Source organism: Pezoporus flaviventris, unplaced genomic scaffold, assembly GCF_033815535.1.
Source record: "Pezoporus flaviventris isolate CSIRO_AGI_PZ_B2104156 unplaced genomic scaffold, CSIRO_AGI_Pfla_v1 ptg000148l, whole genome shotgun sequence".
In the NCBI taxonomy this organism is placed as follows: Eukaryota; Metazoa; Chordata; class Aves; order Psittaciformes; family Psittacidae; genus Pezoporus; species Pezoporus flaviventris.
The window spans coordinates 1,320,289-1,343,986 of NW_026892696.1; positions in this window are offsets into that span (position 1 = coordinate 1,320,289).

Consider the following 23,698-nt stretch of genomic DNA (forward strand, 5'->3'; position numbering starts at 1 on the left):
TACAGCACTTCTCCTATACCACTGCGTTCTTGGGACCGGCATGTTCTAAATCTTTTAAAAGCCCAAACACTCGATCAATCACCATTGGTTTTCCATTCTTCACTGTTTCTGATTTGTGTGGAGCCAGAGGGCTTCTCATGCAGGGGAAATCCCTTGCTTCCTCTTCCCAATTCCTTGTGTCACACAAGCTGCAGCGTGTCATCAGTGCCTCAAACAACAGTAACAGCACTAAAAGGGAGGCTGTGTTGGTGGGCCCTCATGCTCTGGATGTGGAAGATCTTTAGAAGCATCTTTGCCTCAAATCTTCTTTTATGATTCAGAGGACTTTATGCACAGAGGGGACTGCTGGTGTAAGGAGGGGTCCCTTCTTTCCTTCCTCTGCTATGGTGTGGTTTCTGCTGCCCCTCTGTATCGGGGCAGCCGGTCACTCCTGGCTGCTTGGGTGTCTAACTGTGAGTCCAAATGGAGCGGTGAGAGCTGCCTCAAGGATGCAAATGGAGGAAAGGAGCCTGGGACAAGCTTCTAAATTGGGCAAAGATGTCTAGGTGCAAGGGAGCAACTCAGGGCTGTGCTGAGTACATGCGGTGAAATTCCAGAGACACCCCAGAGCAGGCAATGAGTGTTGGGGCTTCAGGAGATGGTATTAAGTGTAATTGTGAGTGCTGGCCCAGCTCTGAAGCAGAATTTGTTCTTTATGTCCTGGGGCAACTTAGGTTCAATCAAAAAAGCATTCCGTTGCTCAGGCTACCTAGATGGCATAAGTGAAAATCTACTTGTTATGGGCAGTGATTCACTTCCCTCTGCAGAGCAGCCCAGGAAAGGGGGTGAAGGGGCTGTCTGGAGCAGAAGGGGTCCCTGCCTGTGTAGTCCTGGCCCCCTGCAGATCCTTGTAAGATGTCGAAGACAAGGAAGGGTCGTGGTGTTTGGTGTACTTGTGCTTCTTACTTGGATCCTCTGGGCTCCGATCTCCAGTAGGAGCTGGAGTGCTGTCCTGGGTTCAGCAGCAGCAGTCATTATTCTCCTTCTGTCTCAAACCACATCTTCAACTGCCTCAGGTCCGCTGCAGAAACCTCTTCTGTGAAAATCTGTGAGACAATGCTTCAGCTAAACCCTAAATTATCATATGCCTGTGGCTCACTGAGTTTTCATTTTGGATTTTTTTTAATTATTTTTCATTTGATCTGAGAAGATTTTTAATTGGAATCGCTGAAAAGTGAAGAAAATTGGCCTAATGAAAAATGGGGTTAGCTCAGCAGCTACTGAGCACAGTAAAAAAAAGCAAACCCCAAAACAAATACAGAGGAAGGGTTTACTTCCTTTAAAGATCTCTTTTCAGTGCATTATAACTGTTCTTTATATGAAACGTATGGGGTGCACACTGACTGTCAAATGCTGTCCTCAGACTATACAATTTAGGGAATTTTCACCTGCTGTGATTCCCTGTTTTTTCCCCCTCTGTATATCTTGATATCATTTTGTTTGGAAGGGGCCTTAAAATAAAGGCCATGGAGTTCCAAGCCCCTGCCACTGGCAGGAGAACCCATCTCTGGGTAGGCGTGAAGCAGCAGCCTGTAAGTGAGCAGCCAAATGCGATGACTGATTGCGTGATGGAGACTGCCCCAAAAATCCTGTTTCAGTCATCATGATTTGTGGTTGGAACTGCCCCAGTAGCTGGTCCTCTGACTTTTGCTCCTGGTTAATTCAAGCATTCTCGGCAAAGGCTTTCACTCTGGGCTGTCTTGTGTCGGTCCAAGAATTTCACCTCTAGCGGCACAATATGGATGCGCCTGGCCATCCTTCTCAGGCATGACCCCGCTTCTGAAAGCCAGCAGGACAGAACCAAAGTCATACTCCAGAAGACCTTTTGTAAATCTGACGCTGTTCTGGAGCCACCCAAATAGCCATTCTGAACAGAGCTGTAAAACTTTATGGCATTTTAACCTTAACATTCTAATAAACTACTTGCGATTGATTGTGGTATTTACTAAGCAATAATTTGCAAAACATGACATTTTATGAATACTAAATGAGCAGCAAAAGATCTGTAGCCCACTGCCCTACTGGGGGTATACTTCTGAAGTTTATGTTGAAGTCTGTAAAGGCCAGAACTAGGGATATTAGTTCGAGCTTCTTAACTTGCATTTTAGCCATTCCCTTTTGAATTAGCAAAGGTGTAGCATGTAGAGCTACCAGCTGGAAGAGTCCACAGAGAGAGCAGACCGTGTCCCAGGGATAAAAAGGTTTGCTGTTGAGGCCATTTCACCTTTGCACGTGCCAGAGATCAGACAAGACCCTTGGAAGCAGGCTGTCAGCAGCTTCATCAGGTGTTAAAAGGAAAGTCTCGTCCAGGCCGCCTGCTAGGAAAGGGGCCAAGCTGCACAGTGGGATGGGGAACTGCTTTTCCTGTGCAAGGTGAATACATATTTCTTTCCACACGGTAGCATGACTGGGAATCGGGCCCCAATTGCATAAGGAGTTTTTGTCCTCTAGTCCAGAGTGCTTTCGTTTTTCTGGGATATAGAGTTGATGGTCAAAGTGGCACCATCCCTCTTTGCTTTGAACAGATGCACCTTGACCATTGAGCGAAATGGAGCTGTCAGTGGGGTTCCCGGTCTGGGATTCCTGAGCTATTGCTTGTAGAAGCCTGTTAATCTGCTGCTGTCTTTGTAATTGGGCAATTCTTACATTAAGGTCAAAGGAGCTCACAGGGCTCAGGAGAACTTGAACCTTTCTCAGAAAGAAAGCTGCTAATAGTTGACTCAGATATTCCAGAATTTAGTGACCAAAGAAACTGCTGATATCTCATGTGGCATTTGAATTAAACTCTGTGGGACCTGCATTATTCCAGATTGGAATAAATGCCCTAAAATTAGGACTTAAGATCAAAATAGCATGTAGGCAAAACGCAGTACCTGAGGACAGGGTAGAGCATCACCTGAAAGAAGCCAGTATCAAAACAAGGGTTCCCCAAAAAGGAAAGATGTGACTGGAAACAAAGAAAGGACCCAAAGTGGCCATGCAGGAGGCAGAAAGATGTGCGCCCAGCTCTGCCGAGCTCCTTCCCATGAAGACAGGCTCTTCCTCTAGGCAGCCTGATGATGTCCTCAGAGACACAAACTCCACCTGCTCCCCTCTGACTCTCAGGAGCTGAAGCTGGCCTGGGTGCTCCTTGCAGGAGCAGCGTGTGCTGGGGCTGCCCTTCCCAGCCTCGCTGCAGTTCCCTGTCACACAGTAAGGTGCGAGGGATGCCCTAGAAACACTTGTAGGAAACGTGTCAAAAGGGTTCCTGGTCATAGCGTGTCTATTTGTCAAGTGCAGCCATTCCATCGCTACCATCACTGTGCTGCATTTGTGCCCCGGCTCAGTCCCTTTTACATCTTTTGCATCCCTATATCTTTTTTTTTCTTGTTTTTTACAGCATGTGGCCCAAATTTCCCAGAGCACACCAGCAGCACACAGCAACCAGCTTGGACCCTTAGAGTTCAGTACAATGAGAAACAGAGTTTAAATTCCCCATTGAAAATCCAATGAATGTTGAGGTCACATGTTACACTTCCCGTCTCTCAAAAATCAAAAGGAAACAGGTTCTGCTTAACATCAAGAACAAAGCCGCTGCATGACATAATGTGAAGTGGTTTTTATCTGAATTCTTCCAGTGCAAACTGATCTAGAATGTACCCTTGTTATCAGGGCTGTTCTTGATTGCATATTACAAAAGCAAGGCAACAGATTCTGCTCCAAAACACTTGATGGGTACATTGCTAGGGAGAAGCTCCAGTTTGTTAAAACTACGATTTTGTAATGGATGTGAATGCCAGGATGAGACACTAGTGTAAATTCTCAGCAGCGTGCTTGTCACTTCACCAGTTAGCAGCCCATGCGGTAGAGATCAAGGACTGGATTTTCTGTGATGCTCACACATTCTCTGGTTTATCCTTTCTAAGGAACCTCAAGAGAGACATGGCAGTGCTGTCAGGTCACTGGTGGTGCAGCAAGGTCTGCTGCCGTTGTGGCAAGTAGGGAATGAAGGAACCCGCTGACTACTGGAAGACGGTCACTGCATCTCCTCTCTGCTCGTTCAGCTGCACAAATAACCACAGACCAGAAGCAGGAAAAGTGCTCTCATTGCAGTTCAAATCCCAGGGCCAGGCCACTTGAGATGAACAGCTGCTGCTGCTGCTGCAAAGGAATAGGGCCTTAGTCAGCTTTGCCATGATTCAACATGTAGTCACTGAGCAGACAACTGCAAGTCATTTCTCTGTCCTGTACCCTTACTGCTTTCCTCCTAACCTCTTCATCAAAGTCAGCTATAAACTGCAATGCGGATTTAATTCCAGATCTAATCCGGGTCCTTGCAGCACATTTGCTATGTGTATGAAGCACATGTGGGCATCGGTGTTATTTCCATCGTGCCTTTGAATCTTGCCTTTTGCTCACTCTTCACCACACTGAAAGTTTTCCTGGACTATTTCCTTGTCTCACCCTGTTTCCTCTTTTCCATGGCACAGGTCTACCCAGGAGGCTGCGGTCTACCAGCCTGCTGTGGAAGGGCAATACACAAAGTGCTCTAGCGCTCCTGCAAGACGATGTCTTGGTTGTTGATCCAGGAACGAGGTCAGATATATCCACTTACAAGTTTTTGATCAGGTTTGTGTTCTCCACCTGAATGAGAAAAAGCAGCTGTACCCTGCTGAGCAGCGTGACCTGCCAGCAGCTCCCTTGTATGCAACACCCAGACTGCTCCATCTTCCAGCCAGAGTAGTATGAGAAGATGGGCAGCAGAGCGGCTGATCCACTGGGAACGTGCTGCTGATCACCTGCAGGATGATGAGTGCGTGAGAGACACATCCTGATCACGGCAGGACAGTACTTGTGCACTGAGGAACAGGCAGATTTTTTGGGGTACATGTTTCTGTGTTTGTAAAATACACGGAAGAGTGAATGCGCACAGGAAACAGAAAGGCTGATAGAGATCGAACTTGTTTAAGCTGAAGAGCTAGGATCAAAGGTAGCCCAGGCTGTGAGTCTGTGAATTCAGGGGTTACTACAGCTAGGAAAGCTCCCAAAAGAAAACTCCATCCCATCCGGTGCACAAACTTCAGACAGTCTCATAGGCAAACAGAGATGCAAATATTCCTGAGATAGCAGGGACACTGACAGAGAGCAATTGAACAAGATATTCCAATCAGAGGACATCACTGTTAATTTTTAACAGTTGTAAATTGCATTTGCTTTATTAATTTGACTGGTTGATGCATTGTCCATCTGTACTTGCATATCAGTCTGGAGTTACTGTGATCGTGTGTGCAAGGATTGTATCACATAGATATAAACATGCTTGGTCATCAAGTATCAATCCACAGAGGTGGTTTCAGTCATCTGCAGTTTACTAATCTGAGTTCATTGCCTTGGGATTTTAAAGCCCTGGTAAATGCAGAGGCTACTTGTGACCACCCCAACATCCCTGTATTCTTCCCAGGCTGCCTGTCCTTGCTTCCACCTTTTAGAAGCCTCTTTTTTCCCCTCTGAGTTTCCTCAGCAGCTCCTTATCCATCCAAGGAGGTCTCCTGGCCCTCCTGCTGCGCTTCCTTCTAGTTGGGATGCAACACTTCTGAGCTTGCAGGAGGTGATCCTTGAATATCAACCGAGAGTCTTGGGCCCCCTGCCCTCTAGGGCTGTATCCCATGGAACCTTACTAAGCAGGTTCCTGAAGAGGCCAAAGTCTGCTCTCTTGCAATCCAGGGCAGTGAGCTTGCTGCACGCTCTTCTCACTGTCCTGAGGATCTCAAATTCGAGCATCTCATGATCGCTGCATCCAAGGCTGCCCTGGAGCATCACTTTTCCAACCAGCCCTTCCCTGTTGGTGAGCACGAGGTCAAGCATGGCACCTCTCCGTGTCGGCTCCTCCATTACTTGCAGAAGGAATTTGTCTTCCACACAATCAAGGAACCTCCTGCATTGCTTGTGCTGGGCCGTACCGTCGCTCCAACAGATACCAGGGTGGTTGAAGTCCCCCATGAGAACAAGGGCCCGTGAGCGTGAGGCTGTTCCTGTCTGTCTACAGAGCGCTTCATCCGCAGAGTGCTCTCGATCAGGTGGTCTGTAACAGGTCCCCACAGTAATGTCTCCCATGGATGTTCTCCCTTTAACCCTGACCCACAAACTCTCTGTGGGCTGCTCACCTGTCCCCAGACAGAGTTCCGTACTCTCCAGCCTATCCCTAACATAAAGGGCAACTCCCCCTCCCCGCCTGCCGGGCCTGCCTTTTCTAAAGAGCCTGTAACCTTCCATCCCAACACTCCAGTCGTAGGAGCCGTGCCACCATGTTTCTGTGATGCCCATTATATCATACCCCCGTAGACGTGCCCACATCTCTAATTCCTCTTGTTTGTCCCCCATGCTGCGGGCCTTTGCACAGAGGCATCTGAGCCCAGCTCCAAATGCAGCCGGCTCATTGGCTGGAGCAGCTGGAATATCACTACATTGCTCCGAGCATTTATTATAGGTGCTGACAACTGACTGGGTGTGTTGGGATGGAACGATGCCCCCCTCCCCCAACACATCCAGTTTAAAGCATCCTTGACCAGTCTGGCAAGCCTCCTACCAAAACCGCTCTTCTCGTTCCTTTAGAGCAGCTCCAGCAGCCTCCAGTAGACCTGGCCTACAAACTTGGGTCCCATGTTTGAGACGCCCAAACCCCTGACTATGGCACCACCCTTCTAACCATTTATTAACCAGGCCAATCCTCCTAGCCTTTTTAGGGTCCTCCCCGGTATCCTGGAGAACTGACGGAAAGACAGCCTGAGCTCCAGAGCCCCTAACCACCTCCCCCAGGGCTCTCTAGTCCTTCTTTATGCTCCCCAGGCTACTGCTATCTATATCCCTAGCACCCACAGGGATCACTAGAAGTGGGGAATAGTCCGTGGGACTTACTAGAGCAGGCAGCCTCTCTGCAACATGCCTGATCCGAGCCCCAGGTCAGCAACACACCTCCCTTGAGACGGGGTCAGCCTGACAGACGAGTGCTTCTGTCCCTTTCAAAGCAGAGTCCCGTACTGCTAAGACCCACTGCTTTTTCCTGGCAGCACCAGCAGAGATCTCCTTTACCAGCGCATCAGGCGGCAGTTCATGGTGCGAGTGCGTTTCCTCATCAGCCCCCTGCAGGCCAGCAAAGCGGTTATGCGTGGGGACAACAGATTTAGGAGGAACCCCTTGCTTTTGATTGTCCTCTTCCTGCTTTTTTGGTTGTTTTTCTTTTTTTTTTTTTTGTTACTAATTCCCAGCTTTCCGGGTTAGCGGTCTCCTTCTTGGAGGTTGGTTGGTTGCTTGGGGCTTTTTAATGAAAAATGGCATCTCGAGCATCCTGTCGTTCAAGAGCTTCAACCCCTTCCCCGGGGCAGGAAACGTGCAGCTTTTTGACAATATGCCAGGAGAATTGCTTTTGTGCTGCTGTGGCAGAGGTTAAGGACTGTCCAACCCCCAGTGCAATAGGACAGGGTTAATGTGAGCACCCTCGGGGGTGGTAGACAGGTGCCCAAGAAGAAAGGGAGCAGGCAGGTGGAAAAGGAAATGCTACCCCTGAGCTGAGAGCTCCTGGAGCAGCAAGCACATCTTCATCTACAGGAGAGCACAGGCATTTGGTAAAAGTTTGTTATAGAGTCACAGAATGGTTTGGGTTGGAAACAACCTTTAAAGATAACTTAGTCCAACCCCCCTGCCATGGTCAAGGTCATCTTCTACTAGAGGGTCATTGAATTTCCCGTGGCAAGCTTGGACTGTGATGTGTAAGAAGCTGTGCAGCTCCATCCTCCTTGATTGTAGAGAGGATGGAGGGCTGCCGGAGGTTCCTCTTGAAGAAGAGCCTCTAGCCCTTGTGCATGTGCTTCTTCCACTGCACATTGCAAGACCAGACATTTTCCCATGTTGTGTGATGCAGTAAGGAGAGAGCAAACACGCAGCAGCCAAAGCCGCCTTGTGTTTGGCCCGCAGAGCCGCAGCATGGCTTAGGCAAGGTGTGCTGCAACCCTTCTCAAGGGGCTGTAGCAAAGTTGTCATGTGTCTGGCTCTGTTGCCCAAGGTCTTGGTGCTCCCCACTGCGTGTTCCAGTTTGCATGTGCACAGGACCGTGGGGAGATCCAACATGTACTGCTGGCTCAGTGCACCCAGCCCTGTCTCGTGGCATGACTGTCACTGGGTTGTTGGCGGGAGTGAGTGGAGAGCACCACCGGAGAAAGGAAAACACAGGGGCAGCTCCCCCTGTCTGTAACTCACAAACAGACCCTTCGCTGGACAGGGATGCTCTCCTCCCAGTGAGCTGTTGTGTTGGGCTGTGTACCTGTCCAAAAATACAAACCCTTCTTTCTGGCTCACTCGTGCCGGACGCCGCAGGCTTACACATCCTTGTCAAGGTAGCGGGGATGCTCTCCCTGGATCAGGACGCTTATGGGCATGGCTCATCGCACGTAGTCAGCAAGGCTGCGTGTCAGCTGAACAAGGCCATCATCTCCTCACTGGATAACATGACGTGGAGCCGGCTGGGAGCTACAGTAGTATGTGGTGGTGGCTGAGATGGCAGGCAGCCCCGCTGCAGTAGGTCTGGCCATGCCAGTCATGCTCAAGGTCCGGGAAAAGGAACATGAGGAATTAAATAGGTTTAATTGCCACTGTATTGATCTCTCTTTCTCATCTTGTAGGTGATAAATGCTATTGAGCAGGACTATCGGCTGCCACCACCTGTGGATATTCCAGATGCCCAGTGCCAGCTAATGCTTGACTGTTGGCAGAAAGATGGAAACCACAGACCCAAATCTGGGCAAATTGTCAACCCCTTAGCTAAACTGATGCGAAATCCTAACAGCCTGAAAGCCATGGCACCTCTTTCCTCTGGGTGTGTATTTCTGTCTTCCTCTTGTCCTGTGGCTTCTCTTTGCAGATCTGCTGTCCTTTGTGTCCTGGTGGGTACCATCTTTGCATCTCTCTAGGCTAGTTATTTCAGAGGCAGCTTGCCGAGTGATATTTAGTCCTTTATAGGAAGGGCATTCCAAGAAGTCAAGGTCACTCTGGTCCCTCTACTTGGACAGCTTAGATCTGGTGACCGCAACTCACTGGGTTGGGCAGTGACTCTAACTGCAGTTAAAGGAGGACATTGGTTTCATGTACAAAAGATGCTGGCTGAGTGTGGTTGTTTTGGTAGCTTAATCTTGCATTCAGTGGAGGCAAATAAAGCCTCATCGAGCAGTATGATGTTTCCTTGGGCTGGGTGGAGATACACCCAGAGAACGTATTTTCTCCCCTCTTGCAGCCATGATTTTAGAGCTGCATCCCATCATCTCTGAAGGCTTCTAACTCTCCTGTACAAACTGACCTAGTAAGACTTCTCTGATGCTCTACACCATCTTTCCCTCAGTTGAATTAGACTGTTTTCTGATTGGTACTTCATAATACGGTGCAGTGCAGGCACTTTGAATGGTACTGGTCCAGATCTCTTCAGCTGCCGGAGGGTGCAGAAATACATGTGCTTTCTGCTGTTTGTTCTGCTCATTCCCCATTTCTGTGTTTCAGGATGAACCTCCCCCTACTTGACTGCACAATCCCAGATTATACCAGCTTCAACACTGTGGATGAATGGCTGGATGCCATCAAGATGAGCCAGTACAAGGAGAGCTTTGCCAGTGCTGGCTTCACCGCCTTTGGCGTAGTATCTCAGCTGACCGTAGAGTAAGTGCCCTGGCTTCTGTTCCCAAAGCCCAAGGAAAAATCTCAGCAGTTTGACAACAAGGGGTTGTTATTGAATTAGTCTTTATTCTCCCATAATGTAGTTTCTTTAAAGCTTGTTGCTCTGTGGACCCACTTCTAGCCTATTCAGTTTCTGCAGAACTACTTTGTGCTGCAGGCTCTGTCTTGTCTCTGGACGGTGGGTGTCTGTCTGCTGGCCTGGGGCTGCAGAATTCATTGCCACACTCTCATGCTGCACGTCCCCACTGTGAAAATAAGAACCCCACAAGGGTCTCCAAAACCCCAACATGGAAAACACAGAGAATCCAGGCCAGCATCAGAGCATTCTCCAGCCGCTCAAGAGCACTTTTAGACTCCACAGTCCTTTTGGATGTCTGACGTGCCACTGCAAACAAATTCCTGACTAAGAAAGGCCTCTGAAAGTCCAGATGGTTTCAAATTTGTTCTGAATTGTCCTGCATCCCCTAAAAACATCCCTTAGTGTCAAGATCTTCAGAGAAAGCAGGCAGCTGAAATCTGTTTGTGGTGGGTTTTGAAATCCCTTGAAGCTAGCTGGGACTTTGATGCCTCTGGGGAAAGATTTGTGGTTGGTTGCAGTTAGCTTTAGCAAACCTGGCCAAGAAAGCACCAAGCATTAAAGCCATCTCTAAGTGCTGATTTGTCTGTGCCTCGTAACGAGGAATTCTGTTTCTGAGTTGGTCCCTAATTGCAGTCTTTAAATCCACTAATGGGTCCGAATCCAGTCCCGCAAACAGCCAAACTGACCGCTTCTGGCTTTCTGATCTTACTTGCTGCTAGGAAATTCATGTGGCAGCTGTGACTGTTCAGTACATCTGTGATGCATCCCCAAGGCCCTGGGGATGACGTTGGCACATTATAGGCTGTATTCATAGAACAGGAAGAGGGTCCATAAAATCGGAAGGAGAGGGAAAAAGAACATTGAGTGAAGTGGGACATCACAGCTCCACCACACCGCAGCCTGCCTGAGCGTATGTGCAGGCTGGGACACCTGGGCCAACACAGTATCCGCGTCCAGGGCAGAAAGCTGAGGAAGCACAGGGCTGTGTGGGGCCACAGTCTTATTCTGGTTTACAGACATGAGTGAAGTCTTTGGTCTTTGTTCCCAATCAGAAGCAAAGCTAAAGTCAAGGTGCCAGACTCATCCAAGAAGGAAAATCCTCTAGCTCAGCACATGTGGCGGGGACAAAGTCTAAAGCAGCTCTGAAGGCTCATGTGCCACTTGTGCTAGAGGATTTTTGCTCACCTTTCCTTGGAGCACCTGTTTACCCTTCTTTGCCCATTGACTTCCACTCTAAAACAGGCAAGGGGTTTGCCACACTTCTTAAAAATCTACTCCTAACACTCAAGGAAGGAGAAACGGCAACTGGAAATCCTTACAGTCAGGTACAGGTCACATCTCCTGAATGCCATCTGTTTGCTGATCAGAAGCATTCATGACTGAGATTTATCCACCAAGGAGGAGATGAGTAACAAACTCATGTGGAGTGACCACAGGTACGAACAATGCAGAGTCACTTTCACGCTCTTGGCACAACCTTTGTTCTTCCCAGATGCCCGCTCTCTATAAAAAATAGAAGCAGTGGAAACATGGGAGCGCTGTGATTTAGCAAAAAGAGTGTAAGTAGCAAAAGTTTATCACTTGATGGCCTCATCAGATCAAAGCTAAAGTAGCAAGAACAACCATCATCTGCACAGGGAGGAGTGAGATTCACACTGCTGCCAATGTAGCACTTCCTTCTTGTGTGTCCCCAGGGAAGGAAAAAATGGGTTACTGTGTCACAAGAAGAGAGAGATAATCTAAACATGTGAAGAAAGAAGCAAAACAATGCATGGGTAGAAAACCTTAAGGCAAATTCACTTACAAACAATGAGCAGAGCCTGTGGTATTTGGTTTCATGCTCTCTATTGAGGTTGCAGTACTGCAGGGGTGCTGCAGGTAGGTAGCAACTGCAAAGCTAGGAAGAATCAAAAAGAAAGAGAAGTGCACTTCACCAGGTTTGCCTGTATTCGTTGCATATATGGAGTATGCTCATATATGAACTTGTTCTGCTGTGAGAAAAATGGGGTATTTATATGGTGTTTGTTTCTTTTCCTCCAAAAGGGACATTCTGTGAGCTGGGGTCACTTTAGCAGCACGCCAGAAGAGGATCCTTAACAGTATCCAGGTGATGAGGGCACAGATGAACCAAATTCAGTCTGTGGAGGTCTGACAGCAAAGTGTCCTCCTACTCCTCTTCCTTGAGGCCCTGCTCCCCTTTGCCCTTGCATGTCCCAGCTACAGTTCTTGAGTGTTCTACATGGACCAGAGACAGGCAGCTGCTCTGAGGATCATGGCAACAGGAAGAAATGCCCTGCCATTAGCAATGAGAAGTCGCCAAGAGCGTCTAGAATTTAAGGAATGGAAAAAGGGAACATGAAAACTATTTTGGAAAAAAAGAAAAAGAAAAAAGAGCCCCAAACCAAGCCACAAACTGTGAAATCTTTTAAAATAATAATAAAGCAATTGCGTTCTTGAAAAGGGCTCCAAGACCAATGGGAGTCTCCAAAGGAAGAGAAGAGAGCAGCTTCGTCTGTTTCCTCTTGCACATGGCTGCTGCACTGGGCCCAGCACCTCTGGAGCAATGAGACTTCTTCAAGAAGATGAATGCAAAGGAAGATCACAAGAAGCACTTCTCTTTCTCCCATGGGATGGCAGCTCTGGGAATTGCATGCAGTCAGCAGTCCTTCCCTAAAGCCCCTGTTAGCAAATGAAAGGGGAGAGAGAGCTGAAGCTCTTTGGTGCTGTGGAACCAAGTGCGTCTCAGAAATGGATGGACTTCTTCCAAAGCTAAAGACGTTTTAAAAAAATACAAAAAAAAAAAAAACAAACAAAAAAACGCCAAACAAATAAACTGGGACTAGAGGAGACCATTTGCAACAATTGAGAAGGAATCTGTAATGCTTCAGGGGGTGGCGATGGGGAACCAATCCTTTTTACATCTCTCATTTTCTCTTGTCATGGAACAGTTTTGTGAGTGGCAGTTTCCTGAGGGTCCGTCCATCCACCCTCCAGTGGCATCATTGCCCCATACATGTCATATGCTCAGGTCTTTTAGTGATGTCCTCACTAGATGCCAGAGATCTTTCCCCGGAACACTTCCCAGGTACAGCATGGAGCAGTTTTTGGTTACAAATGCTGATGTGTACCTTTATTTTTCGGTTGTCGTTGTTGGGAGCTTTGTCCTTTTACCTTCTTTTGTTCACACCAGATTGTGAGTTTGGGGTTGGAAATGGATGGTTGGGGATTTTTAATGAAAAATGGCATCTCCAAGCATCATGTCGTTCAAGAGCTTCAAGCCCTTCCCTGGGGCAGGAAACGTGCAGCTTTTTGACAATATGCCAGGAGATTTTTTTTTTTCTTTTTTATATGCACATTTCCTCCCATTTGCTTGCTTGTCATTTTGCAATTTGTCATGGCCCGCCCAACATTTCTAATGTTGGGTTTCCAGTTGTTTGCAAGACAAAGTGATCACCTGCTCGATTCAGGGTTGCTGGTGCAGGGGTGAGCAGCATCATAAGGTTTGGGGAGGGAAAGACAGGGGAGGATGGATGGGTTGTGGGAGGGAATGATAACTCCACAGCTGGCTGTGAGAGCCCTTTGGAAATGAAATGCCTGAGTGCTTAGAAAGGTGTCATTGGTGTCCTGACCACAGAAAGGCAGGATAAGCCCCGACCTCTAAGAGGAGCAGAATGCTGTGGTTGAAGCTGAATGATCAGTCAGTGGCTTTATAAATACCTGAAACAAATACTGTAGTTGCTGACCAGGTCTTTGGTATGTGTAAATGCCACCAACCAAGCGCAGGAGGGTGTAAATGAGAATCAGGCTTGTTCTCCTTGTTCAGCACCTTGTATCCTTTTAAACATGCCTACCACCAGTCGCCTTCCTCTGGCCACATGTGGCATATTTCTACACATCTCCTGGCCATGGCCTGCAGAGTTTGTGTTTACAAGCCCTTGTCTGCAGTTGCCATTTGCAGGGTCCTCCGCTTATTTTGAGCAGCACGGGGTGTTGGAGGCATGTTCATAGGGAGCTGGTTTGCTGTGTTTTCCAGGAGCTGCATCCAAGGGGCAGTGTGTCTGCTGTGGATGAAACTCCCAGGCTGCCTAGACTTGTGTGGCCAGACATCACCTCCCTAGACTGCTTGTAAAATACGAGGCCATTTATAAGATACTCAGAATTTTCCACTTTCAGACCAGATCCAACAAAGAAGAACTCAGGAGTGGCAGCAGACCATTCCCTACGAGTGGGACTTTTTTCCCTGCTTAGCTCTTGCAGTGTCCCAGCGCTTGGTGGACAGCGTCAGCAGCAGGGCCCTTAAGAGGAGGAATTTTCCCCCAGCCCCTGTTTATCTCAAATCTCGAGTGCAGCATCGGATTTGCATTTGTGCTTTTGGTATTCTCCTGTCCTTGCAATCAAAAAAGCATCTGCAGTCACGGGAACTTGAGCAGCAGGTGCGTGCTGGGAACACAGGGACGTGTTCTGTGCTCAGTGTCCACAGTGCTCCCCTGTGACAGCAGTGCCATTGCCCTACATCTCTTTCAGATGGCAGATTATGATAATGAGTGAGGGGTCAGTGGACTGTAGGCATGTTCATGGACAAGAGAGCTTTGCAAGGAGAGCTGTCTGCCTAGAAAACTCACCAGCAGCTTGCTGTGGGGCAGCCATGTGGAAGGAGCACACGATGCCCTTCAGTTGTCCTTCCCAGACAATTCTTGACTCTTCTCTGCCATCCCTTACATTCCTGCAGACACGAGGCAGAAGCAATGGCCAGGCAGCCTCACTTCAGAGCCAGTCCTCGTTAGGGCTTGGAAGGGCACTTCAGGTCTTCATTTGGAAACATTTTGTCGTAGTGCACTGAATCTCCTCACTGCCTACTATTATACACATCTACCTGCCAGACCCAACCCACTGTGAAGGATGGGACCATACCAAGCTCAGTGCCATAGCTCACCAAAGCCATGGCAGCTGCCTGCAGGACAGAGAAAGCACATCCTTGTCTCTTCTTCTGACCAAAAATCACGTGTTGTCAGTACTAACAGTTAACACATTCCCATCCCTTTACACCAGGTTTTGCTGTGACACCTGTCTGTGCTTGTGTAGGACGAATGGAGAACTGGATCTAAAACGGACACGATCCATAAACCACTGCAACTTTCCCTATCCCTCAAGCTCTCCTGGGAGCACAAGGAACCAAGTTCCTGAAAGTCCTTTGGTTGTAAATGGCTCTGGAGCATGCTTCAGCGGAGGGCAGAGTCACTGAAGTGACTTTAATTGTTGGTGACCCCGGGAGTCGCGGGAGACAAGCCTCATGCTATCATGGTCAGCAAGTCTCGTTTATTTAGCGTGATACACTCATTTTTATAGCCCGCGGTGTTAGGTACATTGTCTGCCAGGATACAGCAAAATCATTGGTTAATCGGTATTGACGCAGGGGTCTCTAGGTAACTGTAACCACTTCTTGTTTCAACTTATTTTGACATATCCCAGCTTGCTCAAGCATTATCACTGCGCTTATCTCAGCAAGATGTACATCCTGTTTCTTGAGCAACTCAGAATAAGCATCAACCACAAGATAATTGCGGCCTTGAGGCGCAGCCCTGAGGCCTATCTTTCCACCAGCTGCACAGTATCATGACCCCTGTTACTTAGCCATTCTGCTGTTAAGCTCTCTACACTTCCCCCGTTTTCTTTAGTAGCAAGCATAGCCATGTTATGATTAAAAGCATTCGATATCATTTTTTGCAAACACTGCATAATACATGGTAAAAGCAAAATTGCAAGCAAAATTATAGCCAACACCAAAACAATTTTTTCTATCAAAGTGATTAACCAGGGAGATAATCCAAAGGACGCTAACCAGTTTGTGAAAGGATCACTTGTCTCTTGTAATTTTCGCATATTGTCTTTTAACAGTGCCAATTGTTTATGAATGGAATTAGAGTGATCAGAGAGACTCATACAACACATTCCATCAAACTCTTCACATCCATGTCCCTGTTCCAACAACAAAAGGTTCTGCAGTGTTGCATGTCTTACAGAGTCAACATTAAAACAAATCAGGAATTGCCTTCGATGTCACCTGCTTTATAACACTACCATTGTATTAAAATTTTTCTAGCTTTTGCCTTAGCATTTTCTAGCGGCTACTGCAAATTTCCATATTCTGACATCTCTTTTACAAGTGACAAATCTATACAATACAAGGTGCAGTTTCTTATTAGCAACTAGCTAGTAAATACAGGTGGTTTTATACACAAAATCACAACCTCTAATAATAGCTACTTTACAAGCACACATATTCAGGATGTTACTTTTCAGTTGCCCCCAAGTGATGTTTTGCAGTTATTTGTTCTTTCTCTTCCTCTGTAGCTGAGGCATCAGGTTTATCCATTCGTCTGTCCAGCTCATGGCAAGGCTTGACAAACTTTGCAGGCAGTCACTCATGGACCTGTAGGCAGGAGGACACAAATATACCCCCTCCCCCAGGTTATCAGTTCTTCAGAAGTAGACATGTTAAAGTTAAATATAACATCATTACTCTCTCTCTCTCCCCCTCTCTTTTTTTTTTTTTTTTTTTTTTTTTTTTTTTTTTTTTTTTTTTTTTTTTAGTCCCTGCAAAAGCCGGCCTGCTCGGCAGCAGCTATAGCGGCCTGCCTGCTTCAGCAGCAATCATAAATACCTGCCGGCAGCCGCACTTTTACATTAACTCTTTCATGCCTGAAATGTTAAACAGCTACCCCTTAAAAACTTTTACAATAAACCCAACAATACACAAAACACTGATTGCCCTCTACACACACACACACACACACACATGCACGTGTGGGATCCCACAAGCACACTCCACATAAGTTCAATATTTGAAACACAAAAAGACAATTATTACTCGCACTACACAGTCCCACGTACAGAACAAGGACCCTGTGGAGACTAACAGCAAACCAGCTCCGAGAAGCATCATTGCAGTGTGAGGTGGCAGGCTCAACCTTAGCGGGCGTCCCCGCAGAGGCTCTGCCTCCCCCACATCGTATGAGGCTTGGGCTTTTATACTGAGAAAAATGCACACTCATTCCGACACAGGTGGCCAGCCTGTGCTGGAAGAAGTGGCCAGTAATATCTATAAAGGTCTCCAAGGGTTGATAGAAACCTGGACATACTTATATTTACCAACTTCTAGTACATGAGTATCACAGAGAAACTGTATGAGCTCTCCCTGTCAATTGCAAGAAAAAATCATAACATATAGAGCTTCCCACTCTTTAGCCCCCTGCTGTGTAGTAAACATAGGATATGCAAAGATGCCCATTGCAGAAAATTCCCCAGTAATGATCACATATTTGGTTACCCATTGTTACAACTGAGCGTCTCCAGGGCCAGTAAGTCTGAGCAGACCCACCCGGGAGACGAAGAGTCAGGGTCTGGAAGCAGAGGATACAAATCTGGCTCGGATTCAGGGGATTCGGGGGCTGATCCTGCGCCGAACTCGGGGTCTCCGTTGCTCGCAGCTGTGTCTTTCTTATCAGGTGTATCTCGTTCGGTATGTAGCCATCTGCAGACCTGGCTCCTCCGTGACTGAGTTAAAATTTTTTCACTCTAGGGCGTAGTGGGTTGGAGAGGCTCGCGGTTCCTTTAAATCTCCCGCTCGCGCATGATCCCTATTTTCTACTGCGTGCTTCACAGTGGCGCCGCAATCGATCCGGCGCCGAGGCACCGCCCTCTTTCTTTCGGATTCCTCGACATTTATCATGCGTATCCCTTCTAATACACTTTCTCTGTCCTTTTCAAAGTCCCTACTTTCGGAACTGGGGTGGTGGGGGAGCAGGGGGTTACACCTCCTCCGCGGCACCTTCTGATGGAGGGGGAGAAAAGGAAGGGGGGGGGGTGGGGAACCCTGTGCTCCCGCGAGTTGGGGGGGGGGACGAGTTGTAATCTTCCCCCGGTTTCAACCGACCGGGGACGTCTGTTCCTAGTTTCTCCGTTGCTACCGCGGCAGTTTTCTTTTCTGCCTTGTATCTTTTTATACAGTTCATTACTTCTCTCTGTGGTTTACCGAGTTTCTTTGCCTTTTTATAATCATTAAGCACTGAGTCAAATAACTCATCACCAAACTTTCGCCACTCACTCTCCTCAAATATTGTATTAGGATCTGCAAAATATCTTAGTCTTCCCTAGCCACTAGACCTGCTAGCTGCTTTAGAGTCTCAGGCTCAATTCCCCGCTTTTATAAAAAGCACTGTAATAAGTTCAGGGATACCTCTCAGTCCATTTTCATGGCCAGCCTGGGCATCTGTTCGAGTATAATCACCATTTCCTAGTAATTCATTCATTGTTACTCCAAAAAGGGGGTCTCCTTGAGTACGGGGTAAAGCTACTGAAGCAGCAGCTTCTTCCCCCCATCGGGCATCAAATGTAAGTTTTTGGTGAGGGGTATAGATTAAACGAGCGATACCCTTGATGTCTACAGGCAAGAGAATCATCGAATTAAGTAATCAAGCATCTGTTTGGCCGGTTCACTGGTGACACCGAATTGAGCGACTGTGGCACGAAGTTGAGCCAATAATTTCCAATCAATTTGAGTAATCTCCGCCCTATAACCGCCGCCAGGCCGAGGGTGAAAAATAACAGGAAAAGCCATGGAAGTAGTAACATGGTCTTGTGCCGCATCGGCAAGGACCCTGTCTCCGTTTTCGACTCCGTGGCGTGCCAAAGCAGCCCAAGCTTCCCGTCTCTGACTTGCCATAGCCTCCGCGAGGTCCGAAAGGGCTCCGGGGAACGGCTCCGTGGCATTGAGAGACAAGGGAAGGGAGTTTTGAGGAGACTCAGGCGGTCCGTTTTCAGGAACGGGGGCAGACGGAGGAGACGGGGGAGAGGGGGGTGGGGGGGGGAGAGGAGGAGGCGGAGGAGGAGGGGGGGGTATCTCGATTGACGAGACGGTCGGCGGATTAGGGGCAGAGGGATCGTAGTGACGATTTAGATCTTGTGCCAAACGGGCACTTTCGGCCGCACGTTTCTCCGCCTGTACCATTAAGAGTTCGTTATGTATCAAACGCCATAATTTGGATAACTTTTTAGCAGTTTTATCATCATCTAATGTAAGATCCCATAATTTATCACCGTAGCGACGCCATTCCGATAACTGGTGGACTGAATGGGGATCATCGAAAATACCGAGAGACCGAGCGTGGGAAAGAAGGGAAGGGAGGTCCTTATCTAAATCTAAGCCTTTTAACCCCCGACGACGGAGGAAGGCAGTAAAAAGATCATACGCCGCTTGCCTGTCCATATTTACCGGTTCCGTTGCACCCTCCAGGCGTCGGCAGCGCGTAGCAGCAGAGCCAGCCGATGCTGCACTCCGGGCCAAAGCAGAAAGCAAGCAGCACACCGATGTGTCACTGCTGTCCCGCAGAAGCCGTCTTTAAGTCGAGACCTGCACCCAACGCAACTCCTTTGGGTCCTTGTTCCGATTGGTCCCAAGTCCCTGTTCGGGCGCCAATATGTTGGTGACCCCGGGAGTCGCGGGAGACAAGCCTCATGCTATCATGGTCAGCAAGTCTCGTTTATTTAGCGTGATACACTCATTTTTATAGCCCGCGGTGTTAGGTACATTGTCTGCCAGGATACAGCAAAATCATTGGTTAATCGGTATTGACGCAGGGGTCTCTAGGTAACTGTAACCACTTCTTGTTTCAACTTATTTTGACATATCCCAGCTTGCTCAAGCATTATCACTGCGCTTATCTCAGCAAGATGTACATCCTGTTTCTTGAGCAACTCAGAATAAGCATCAACCACAAGATAATTGCGGCCTTGAGGCGCAGCCCTGAGGCCTATCTTTCCACCAGCTGCACAGTATCATGACCCCTGTTACTTAGCCATTCTGCTGTTAAGCTCTCTACATTTAATGTATTTATCTAATGGGTGTCAAATGTACTGCTATGATGCGGGTAAATGTGTCTGCCACAGACTTTACTGGCTATGCAGTATTCATTTAGTATTAAAACTCACATTCGGAGTTTTAACCCACGACTCCACCATCAGTCATTATGTATGAGAGTCATCTTGTTAGCATCGTTGAGAATGTACCAGTGCTGGAAGGGAGAGACCCGTGTGCAGGGAAGCATTTACAAGAGCACCCTGTGCGAGGCTGGGAAGAAAGCAGTGCTCCATCTTTCTGTAGCTCTGCCTTAGAAGGTCTGCCAGAAAGGGGCTGTTGGCCAGCCACAACAGCAGCATCTTGTTCTCTTCACTGACTACTTAAGTATTCTCCACACGCAGAGGTGCCTCCTGGTCGTGAGCTAAGGAGAGACGAAGCTCTATCAGTATTAGGTGCTGCCTATGCTAATAATGCTTTTCCCACACCCCTTGAAGTTGCTCGTTGCATTGGTGTTAAAGGAAAGGCTCTTTCCCCGTAATCATCACACAGGCTGCAGTTTAGCTGTGGCCTGTAGAGAAAACCTCTTGGTGGCTTTGAGCAGTTGAGGAAATCTCTTGTTATATACTCCAGGCAGATTTCTGCAATCCCTGGGGTCAGGGCTTGAACTCTGCTGCATCATTAACGGTCGCATGCTCTGAGGATACAATAAATCTGTGGCTGCCTTGGATTTATGAATCCAGAGTGTCTGGAAGGATCTCTGTTGCCTGGTTTGTTCTAGTGGAGTCTTTCTTTTAATGTATTTCATCTTCTTGCTAAGCCAAGTGTGTCTAACCTGAGGCTTTTTTAACATAGGTCTTTGTCCATCTTCAAAACTTGTGCATCCTTACAAGTTCCTCACACACAGGATTCCACATTTCCTCCTTCAAAGTTATATTTGTGACTTGAGCACTGGTCGCACCTGCTCGTCATGTTGGTTCCACCATGTTCATTCACAGCTCAGTCCAATTCTGCCACTGGCTGTCTCACAAGCCATTCCCACCCAAAAATTCTCTTCTGTATTGCTGATTTCATTTTGTCATCGCAGAGAGCTGCTAGAATCCTCCTACTATGCAGAATATACAGTCGCTTATCTTCAGTCCTGTTTTGGCCTTTTCTTTGGACTTCACCAGGATGATTTGGTTCTTGACAGGACACAGCTTTGGTCTGTGTTTGCTTCCAGATGAGTTGCAATCTTCCTTTGCTGTCTTGGAAACCCCTCTGCAATCTGAAAATATTTCCTGGGATTTACCTTACTGCTGTCCCTTTGTTATTCCTGCCAACTTCACTGCATCTCCTCTCTGCTCATTCAGCTGCACAAATAACCACAGACCAGAAGCAGGAAAAGTGCTCTCATTGCAGTTCAAATCCCAGGGCCAGGCCACTTGAGATGAACAGCTGCTGCTGCTGCTGCAAAGGAATAGGGCCTTAGTCAGCTTTGCCATGATTCAACATGTAGTCACTGAGCAGACAACTGCAAGCCATTTCTCTGTCCTGTACCCTTACTGCTTTCCTCCTAACCTCTTCACCAAAGTCAGCTATAAACTGCTGGAATCTTTTCTTGCCTCTGCCTTTCTGGCCAATGTGCCAGTGTGCAAACCCCACAGGCAGAAGTCACGAACCTTCTTTGCTGGACCTGGATTATCCCTGTGGTACGCAAGCAGACTTTCCTGCAGGGTGAGATGCTCAGGACAGATGCTTTCCTTGCCACCCTCTGCTTTGGGCAAGGAAAGGTGATAAAAAGATGCCCGATCCAGCAAGCTAGAGGCAGGTCCTGCTAAACCAGCACGTTCCTCAGATACGCCACTGTCACTTCCTTGGCTCCTGTTCATTCACTGACACCTTTGCTGCTTTCAAGGCAGGCTGGCTTAAAGCAGAAGCAATCAATGGGCCAGGACCAGCAGGAGGTGACTGCCATCCTTCCACCTTTGCACCTGAATGAGAAAACAGTTGTACCCTGCTGAGCAGCGTGACCTGCCAGCAGCTTTCCTTGTATGCAACACCCAGACTGCTCCGTCTTCCAGCCAGAGTAGTATGAGAAGATGGGCAGCAGAGCGGCTGATCCACTGGGAACGTGCTGCTGATCACCTGCAGGATGGTGAGTGCGTGAGAGACACATCCTGACCACGGCAGGACAGTACTTGTGCACTGAGGAACAGGCAGATTTTTTGGGGTACATGTTTCTGTGTTTGTAAAATACACGGAAGAGTGAATGCGCACAGGAAACAGAAAGGCTGATAGAGATCGAACTTGTTTAAGCTGAAGAGCTAGGATCAAAGGTAGCCCGGGCTGTGAGTCTGTGAATTCAGGGGTTACTACAGCTAGGAAAGCTCCCAAAAGAAAACTCCATCCCATCCAGTCCACAAACTTCAGACAGTCTCATAGGCAAACAGAGATGCAAATATTCCTGAGATAGCAGGGACACTGACAGAGACCAATTGAACAGGATATTCCAATCAGAGGACATCACTGTTAATTTTTAACAGTTGTAAATTGCATTTGCTTTATTAATTTGACTGGTTGATACATTGTCCATCTGTACTTGCATATCAGTCTGGAGTTACTGTGATCTCTGTGTGCACGGATTGCATCACATAGATATAAACATGCTTGGTCATCAAGTATCAATCCACAGAGGTGGTTTCAGTCATCTGCAGTTTACTAATCTGAGTTCATTGCCTTGGGATTTTAAAGCCCTGGTAAATGCAGAGGCTACTTGTGACCACCCCAATAGCACTTTCAATAGCTTTTTGGAAGAGTCGTGGAATTTAACACTTAACTCCCTTCCCATTAAACATTGGAAGAGATGATTCCCATCTTCCTCTGTCTTCCCTTTGACTTTGTGCTATAAAACACCCAATGTGTGCAAAGGGAGTTAATTCATTGATTCACAAGCAATAAAGCATCAATTAGCAAGCCCAGAGCTCCAGAAAGTCTTCTGGAGCCCAGGACGTGAGCAGCAGGGCTGCAGGGGCACTGATGCCTCCAAAGTGATCTCTCTACCTTGGCCCAGCATTCATTATTGCATTGGTTATCCCAGGATCCTCAGGAAGGAATACTCTCTACCTAATTGGTCAAGGCCTGTCAGGGATACTCTGTCCTGCAGAACGAGACATTCTTCAATATGTGAAGCATCTGGGAGCTGTGCATACACGCCTACGACATCCACATGGCACTGAAATATCAGTGATCCATCTCTTCTCCCACTAGAGGGATTTTGGAAGAAAAGCTGCCTTCCTCAAAAGCATCTCCTTTTAGTCCAAATCAAGAGCAGTGAGTTTTTAAAGCACGTTTCCTGACTGCCTTCCCTTGGGAGACTGCCTTGCACTGTGATTTCAGAGCACGGTAAAGTCCCTTGGTATGCAAGTGAAAGGAAATTTGAGCTAGAGCTGCTGATGGGCAACGGATCCCCAAGACCACCATGGAGCTAACTCAACAAAACAGCTCTGGATTTCCACTGACCCTTTTCTCCTTGCTCTAGCAATAGCTGTTCCCCCACGAGAATCATCGCATCTCACATTTTCACCCACCATCATTTCATTTCAAACTGAAGAACTAAATGAAATGCAACTCAGCCCAACTGCTCGCAAACAGAACGTTGAATGGTCCAAAGCATTTCTCTATTGTTCTGTCTGCCTTTGTATCAGCTGGTTTAATAGGAGACAGTACCTCACTTTGCAAGTCTTCATTTGCTGGCATGTGAATAGAGAGGGTGTAAAACTTCGCAGGCTATATGATGATTTTCCAAATGCCTTTACTCATCAAACACCTTCTATGTGATCCACTTCTAAATATTATCAAATGCCAGAGGCGCTCAGAATGATTTCTAGGCCAGCTGAGATGGAAGGGGGAGGGAGCTGAACAGACATTGGGAGAGTCAGGTGTGAGCAATCATTTGTGCTACAGTAGCATTGAAGGGAACCAGAAAATCATTCTGGCTTGTCTGCAAGACTCTCTGTGGTAGTGCTGTTAGAAATGGGCTAGAATGGCAT